Source organism: Chlorocebus sabaeus, chromosome 29 (assembly GCF_047675955.1).
Source record: "Chlorocebus sabaeus isolate Y175 chromosome 29, mChlSab1.0.hap1, whole genome shotgun sequence".
In the NCBI taxonomy this organism is placed as follows: Eukaryota; Metazoa; Chordata; class Mammalia; order Primates; family Cercopithecidae; genus Chlorocebus; species Chlorocebus sabaeus.
In genome coordinates, this window is record NC_132932.1 from 10,533,358 (window position 1) to 10,540,518 (window position 7,161).

Sequence of the window (7,161 nt, forward strand, 5' to 3'; positions counted from 1 at the left end):
GCATTTCTACTTATGATGACAATGGAAAGGGGCTGTGGCAAACTCAGTGGTGTTTGACTTGTTTAAAGGGGTGGTCAAACCCCAGCTTCAGCTGTTTCTTGCTATATAGAAATGTTAGTTAATTGTGCCAGATATTCTGAGATTTTAGGAAAGCTTGCAAATCTATATTTTATGAGAGTTCGTAAAATAACTTAATATAGATTCATTCTTTTTTTTTTTTTTTTAATTTGAGATAGAGTCTCACTCTGTCCTCCAGGCTGGAGTGCCATGGCATGATCTAGGCTTACTGCAACCTCTGCTTCCTGGGTTCAAGTGATTCTCCTGCCTCAGCCTCCCAAATAGCTGGGATTACAACTGTGCGCCACCACACCTGGCTAATTTTTTGTAGACACGGAGATTCACCATGTTAGCCAGGCTGTTTTTTTTTTTTTTTTTTTGAGACGGAGTCTTGCTCTGTGCCCCAGGCTGGAGTGCAGTGGGGCGATCTCGGGTCACTGCAAGCTCCGCCCCCCGGGTTCACACCATGCCATTCTCCTGCCTCAGCCTCCCAAGTAGCTGGGACTACAGGTGCCCACCACCACGCCCGGCTAGTTTTTTGTATTTTTTTAGTAGAGACGGGGTTTCACGGTGTTAGCCAGGATGGGCCAGGCTGGTTTTGAACTCCAGACCTCAAGTGATCTACCTGCCTCAGCTTCCCAAAGTGTTGGGATTACAGACGTGAGCCACCACACCCAGCCTAGGTTCAATTTTTAAAGTGTGTTTTCACAAAACATGTTTTGTCCCCTTTGTTATGTAATCTGTTCGTCAATTCAATTTAATCTCATCATATGACTGCTGGCTATAATTAGGAGCCTTCTCAAATCAATGTAGAATATAGTTATGCCTCAACAACGACTTTTCTAAATATAATGTTTTATGTTTCAGTAGGGAGGTAGCATGGTTTGGACCTTTGTCCCTTCCAAAACTCATGTTGAAGTGAAATTCCCAGTGTGGCAGACAGGACACGGTGGAAGGTGTTTAGGTCATTGGAATGGATCCCTTATGAATGGCTTTGCATCCTCCCCTTGGTGATGAGTGAGTTCTTGCTCTGAGTTCACCTGAGATCTGGTTGTTTATTTTATTTTAGTTTTGTAATACCCCGAGGGGGTGCACCATTCCTGGAGGTACTGCAATACCAAGTTAATGCATGGAGCGGATGGAGCAAGCTTCTATTCCATCTCTCTGCTCCAAAATCTATTTAATATATTGTCCTTGGATGGAGGATGTATCAGATATTAAACCGATAAGAACAGATACTACACTTGATCTTAGCCAAAAGGCCGAGAAGCGATAGATCTGGCTGTTTAAAAGTTCGTGGCACCTCCCCCTTCTCTCTCTTTCTAGTTTTCTTGCCACGTGACTGACTGCCTGCTCCCGCTTAGCCTCTGTTATGAATAAAAGCTCCCTGAGGCCTCTACAGAAGCTGAGCAGATGCCAGCACCATGCTTGTACAGCCTGCAGAACGATGAGCCGATTACCTCTTTCCTTTATAAATTACCCAGTCTCAGGTATTCCTTTATAATAGCTCAAATGGACTAACAGGAAATTTCCATTTTATTGGTCAGTATAGGCTATGGTAAGACATGGTAATTATTGACTCCATTAAATCAATGGCTATGAAAACAAGACATGTGTTTCTTACTTCTATTACATAGTTATTATTTTTAGGCTGCAATTGTACTCCAAGTTGTCTTCTCCTTGGGCTCAAGGATGATAAATCTATCTCTATCTAGAACGTTGGTGTCCATCATGGGCAAGAGAAAAGCAGCACAATCTCTTAAAGCATTGGCTTGGAATTGACACCTGACACTGGAACACACTGGCCAAAGCAAGACATTTGACCATGGAGTGGGGAAATATAATCCACACTCATTGAGATGAGAGGGAGCAGTCATTCATGAATAGTAATGTTACTGAAAAACTATTTTCCATTAGCTTAGTGTCATTTTGCAGTAGCTACTACCTTAGTTTTCTGAAGGTGAAACCCTCAATGCCCTCACTATTGGCTTCCTTTGGTTTAGGAAACCACCAGGTATGGCCATTTGGTGAAAATAAAAGCGAACATCCACTCATTTTTCTAGAAGGAAACCATGAGAGCCTCTAAAATTTAAATGCAGTTCTTATTAAGCTGAGGATGCTAAAAGTACTATTTAGTAATGTGAATTGGAGAACTCTTTGACCCTTGTCAAAGGTGGAAGCAGAGTCCAAAAGAACAATGTAATGTTCTTTACATGGAGTTATTTAAGGACTCAATAGCCTAGATAAGGGATCAACAAACTAAGTAAGCCCTTGGACCAAATTCAGCCTGCAGCCTGTTTTTCTTAATACAGTTTATTGGGACACAGCTATGCCCTTTTGGTTACAGATTACCTGTATCTCATTTCCCACTATGATGGCATAGTGAATTGTTGCCACAGAGACTGTAAAGAGCACAGGGCCTGAAATATTTACTATCTATCTGGTCTCCACAAAAAAGTTTGTTGATTCCTCACTTAGGTTAAATATTATTATGATTATCTGAGCTACTGATTTATTTATTCATTAACAAAATATATGATTATATGTATCGTTATATGTCTAATTCTGTGCAAGATGTTGGGTGTACTAATGAACAAAATAGAGTCTTACTCTTATGCAAGTTATAGCCTAGTGGGAAAGACAGATATTAAATAAATTCTCCATTAAATAAACCTAAATTTTACACTAAATAATGTGGGGCAAAGAAGAAGGACTCATAAATACATATAATAAAAGGAACTAATTTAGATGGGAAGGTCAACTACATCTTCCTTAAGGATATGATTATAGAGCTGAGATCGAAAATCTGAGTCAACCAAGTGATGAGAGGAGCATGTGCAAAGGTCCTGGGGAAAGACAGAAGCTTGCTACATATAAAGAAATGGAAGACTTTTGGTAGTTCTAGTGAAAGAGAGTATGGGCTACAATAGCAGTGAAGATGAAGAAAAATGAGTAATTTTTAAGGGACATGTAGGAGGTTGAATCAACAGGTCTTGGTAATAGATAAGAGACAGATATTAGTGAGAAAAGGGAATTAAGAAGGACAATCAAGTTCCTGACCAACCCAGCTAGATGGATGGCTGATGACATAGAATCATGACGAGAGCCAAGTTTGGAAAATGGCTTTGAAAAGAGCTGAAGGACATTCAATGACGTGGCGGACATCCTGGTGAAGATGAGTTTTGGGTCTAAACCTCAAAGGGATGTTTGAGCCAAAGTATGACGTAAGCAACCAGCGTACAAGATTTTTTGTACAAAGAAAAGAGATAAGGGTCTTGGGGCTGAGTTTTGAGGTCCCTCAACATGTCACAGCTGAGTTGAACAGGATATGAGGGCCCAGAGCACGCCAAAAGAGCATTGTTTTACCGCTGGAAGAAATCAGTGGAAGAGAGTGCTTGAAGGAGGAAGTAGCTCACAGATGCACTATTAGGGTATTAAACAAGAGACCCAGGACAATGATTGGAGTCAACCTCTCCAGATCCATTGCTCTGAGAAACTAGTGTGAGAATGGCAACAAGTGGTCACAAGTGGATTTTTGGCAACACCATGAGTCAGTTGTAGCACAGAGTGGTTTCTTTTGGAAGACAAACTATGTTTCTTGCCAATGCCAAAGTCACCAGTATCTTTTTTAAAACAAATTGAGTGAATATTCCTGGAATGAGTCTTTGAGGATATCTGGAGAAGAATTGGTTTCCTGAGACTTATAGGAAGAAGCTCAGAATTGTAACAATGTATTGAATTGATGTTATTATTTTGTTTTGTTCTCCAAACATATTATACCTCCCAATGACCTCTTCACATACTAAAAATGAACAAACAAAAATGTACACCGAAGTTTTCTAAATGCACAAGCACCAAAGGTCCAGTGCAGTGTGCACAGAAAAGTGAGATAATGCTTAAACTAAATTAATTCATATAATCAAGGAAGTCAAAACCACCAGTGATCAGAAAAATGTTCTCTCTACAAAATTCATAAGGACCTTGTAGAAGATGGTGAACATTGGCCCTGTGCCAATTGGCCTATTTTTGTTTCCTGTTAAGCTCTTTCATGACACATTCTTCCTAATTTTATCCACTTGACCTTTCATTGCTCAAATGCACCACCCCCTAGTCTATCTCAGTGCCTTAGCACAGGCTATTCCCTTTGCCCAGAATGCCCCTTCTGCATCCTGACCTCTGGAACCTGTGAGTATGTTACCATACACACTAAAAGGAACTTTGCAGATGTGATTCAGTTAGGGATTTTGATAGGAGGAGATTATCCTGGATTCTCCAGGTGGGCCCAATGTAATCATAAGATTTCTTATGAGAAAGAGGCAGGAGGGGGTCCAGAATGAGAGACAGAGATGTGAGGATGGAAGCAGAGGTCAGAAAGGAGAGCAGATGCTACACTACTGGCTTTGAAGATGGAGGAAGGAGCCATGAGCCACAGAACCCACCTAGCCTCAGACACTGGAAAAGGCAAGGGAATGAATTGTCCTTAGAGTCTTAAGAAACGAGTCCTGTCCATACCTTGATTTTAGCCCAATGTGACTCATTTCCAACTCTGACCTCCAGGAATATAAGACATACGTATTGATTTAAGTCACTAAGTTTGCATCAATTTATTATGGCAGCAACTATTAATAAAAGTTATTAATAACTAATAATATTCAAAGAACTATTAATAATTAATAATACCCAAGTAACCTCTCTGTTCCTATGCAATTTCTTCCAGAAATTCTTTCAGGACATTCCATTTTAGACCAGATGCCCCCTCCCATCATAAATAGTCAAACTCCCCATGACTTTTCCTTTGGAGTTCATGGAACCGTTTGACACTGTATTTGTGGGATCGTTATTCTGCTGTCTGCTCCCACATTTCCTGTTAAGCAGACAAGGTCATGGCTCATCCAAGGCAAAGAATAAATGAAGGGATGAATGAATGAGTATTGTAGAGGTATTGGTGGTGATTTTTTTGGTACTAAAAAAGTTAGAGTTAAGAAAGGAAGTAGAAGAAAGTGGTTTGCATTTTATGTTATCCAGTTTCATTTTCATTCTAACCCTTTGCTCAAGCAGTGTTTCTCCTTTAGTTCACCTGGGAGAGAACTAAAAAGCATGACAATGTTGACGTCCTTCTCTTACCCTTGTCAGAGAGTGTGCAGGCTCAAAAGTAGCGGGCTTAGAGTGCTTGCCTTTATCCATACATGCATTAAGCTGGATTGCTAGGGGTGAGATGCAGTGCAGAAATAACGAAACTTTAAATGTCATTCTTCAGACTCAAAGTATTAAAATTCATCTTGTTCTGCAAAATACAACAAACTCTATTATTTTGTTGAATGCTGACATAGATGAACACAATACCTTATTATCTATCTAGTGCTTACCAGAGATGTCAGTTGCAAGCATCAAACCAAAGCTAGTGGGTTTAAACAGGGAACACATGTTTTTTGAGCCACCAGAGAAATGGGAAGAATGGAGTAGCAGGCATAGAAAATAGAGGCAAATAGAAAGTGGGCAGCAGTCAGGACTAGGCTTGTAAACACATCACTCTTGCCCTGATGAGCTCAGATACTGCAGCACATTGTCCACCATCACCAAACCCTCCTGGCTCTGTCTCCTGTCACCTACACTCCATTTCTGGCACCTCAGCTCCCTCTACACCTAGGTAATTAGATGTTGCTACTGCTGCATCTGCTGCTGCCAAAATCAATGGTTCTCTGCTCCATCTGTGAGCATCATTGGCCCCCGATTCATGTCCTGGGATGCTACTGGCTGGCCCAAGGGCACATGCTCGTGCCCCTACAACAGGGGAAGCTGGGAAATGAGCATGCAGTCTCTCTGGCTTCTATAGAGAGAAGGGGATGCTGTCTCCTAACAAGGTTTCATTTTGGAAGAAAGGCCATCCAAGAATGATTTGAATTTTTTTTTAAAAAATAAAAAGCTCACATTCACACAAGCAGCATCCTTCTTTACATAGTCTGAAGAACGTAAATTTAGAAACTTAGAGTTTAAGTGATCCTGTTGTAAAATATAACTCCCTTGGTGTGAATTATTTTTCTGTGACCTTGGGCAATTTACTTAACCTTTATCCACAGGTAAAGTGCTGAGCCCGGGCCTTGCTCTCAAGACATATTACCTATTATTTTATAATCTAAGCTCTATCCATCCTTTTTGTCAAAGTCAGCATGATGTAGAAATATCTCGTGTTTTTGGAGAGTCTGTTGGCCTTGCAGAGAATTGGGTACTGTTAGTATGTTCAAACAGGGTTCCTATTTTCAATTGCACCTGGATTGTTGTTGTTGTTGTTGTTTTTTGTAAGCAGCACATGAAAGAAATGTATCGAGTTTCCCAATCAATGTAAGTTTATTATTGCTTACCCAAGTGTTTAATAAACCCATCCTCATCCTAGGCATAGCTTTAAATACTTCATTGACTGTAACAAAGCTACTCTTTTCTTTCTGGTCAAAGTGGCCATATAAACTATAATTAACTACTAATTATGGGCTCTACTGGTCAGATAGGAAAAAGCAGAGTCCACTGTGCAACCTCCAGAACAAGCCCTTGGAGGAGACTTTTGCTGTTGGAAAATGTCAAATAAACAAAATAAAACATGGAATAAAAGAAGTAAAAAGTTAAGTTTTCTTTCTCTTCCCTCTTCCCTGCCCAATTTCTATGATGTGCCATTAACCTCGTACATTACATTTTTGTTTTGTAAAAAAGAATGATAAAGAAATAATAAAAACACGTTTTTAAAGAATGACCCATAACTTATACAGTGTGTAAAATTATGAGTCTCTACTCTATCTGTAAGGATAGGATAGAATGATGTTTCATGTTCTTGCTACTTGAGAAAACGCAACATTAAATTAGTCCAATGCATGAAACGTGAGTTTTAACATCACTCTTTGGTTGGCAGATATCATTACAAAATGTGGCATGCATTTTCATTAGAAGTTTTCATTGGAAAGAAATCTCTGATTTGAGAAGCAGAAATGTGTAGCTTCTTTTGAGCACGCACACACACTCGTGCACAGACACATACAACACAGGGCCACCTGCAGGGCCTTGCAGGCAGCTTGCAAGCGTCTCTGTGATCTCACCCTGCTACTTGTCAGGGAGCCT

The 7,161-nt window shown here is 40.2% G+C and overlaps 1 non-coding gene across 1 annotated transcript; it reads right to left on the reverse strand.

Annotated features, from left to right (window-relative positions):
• Positions 1 to 1,141: 1,141 nt before the first annotated feature.
• On the reverse strand, positions 1,142 to 1,331 carry LOC119620434 (U2 spliceosomal RNA). The gene has a single exon (XR_005236957.2). It is a non-coding gene; the product is annotated as a U2 spliceosomal RNA (small nuclear RNA).
• Between the last annotated feature and the right edge of the window lie 5,830 nt (positions 1,332 to 7,161).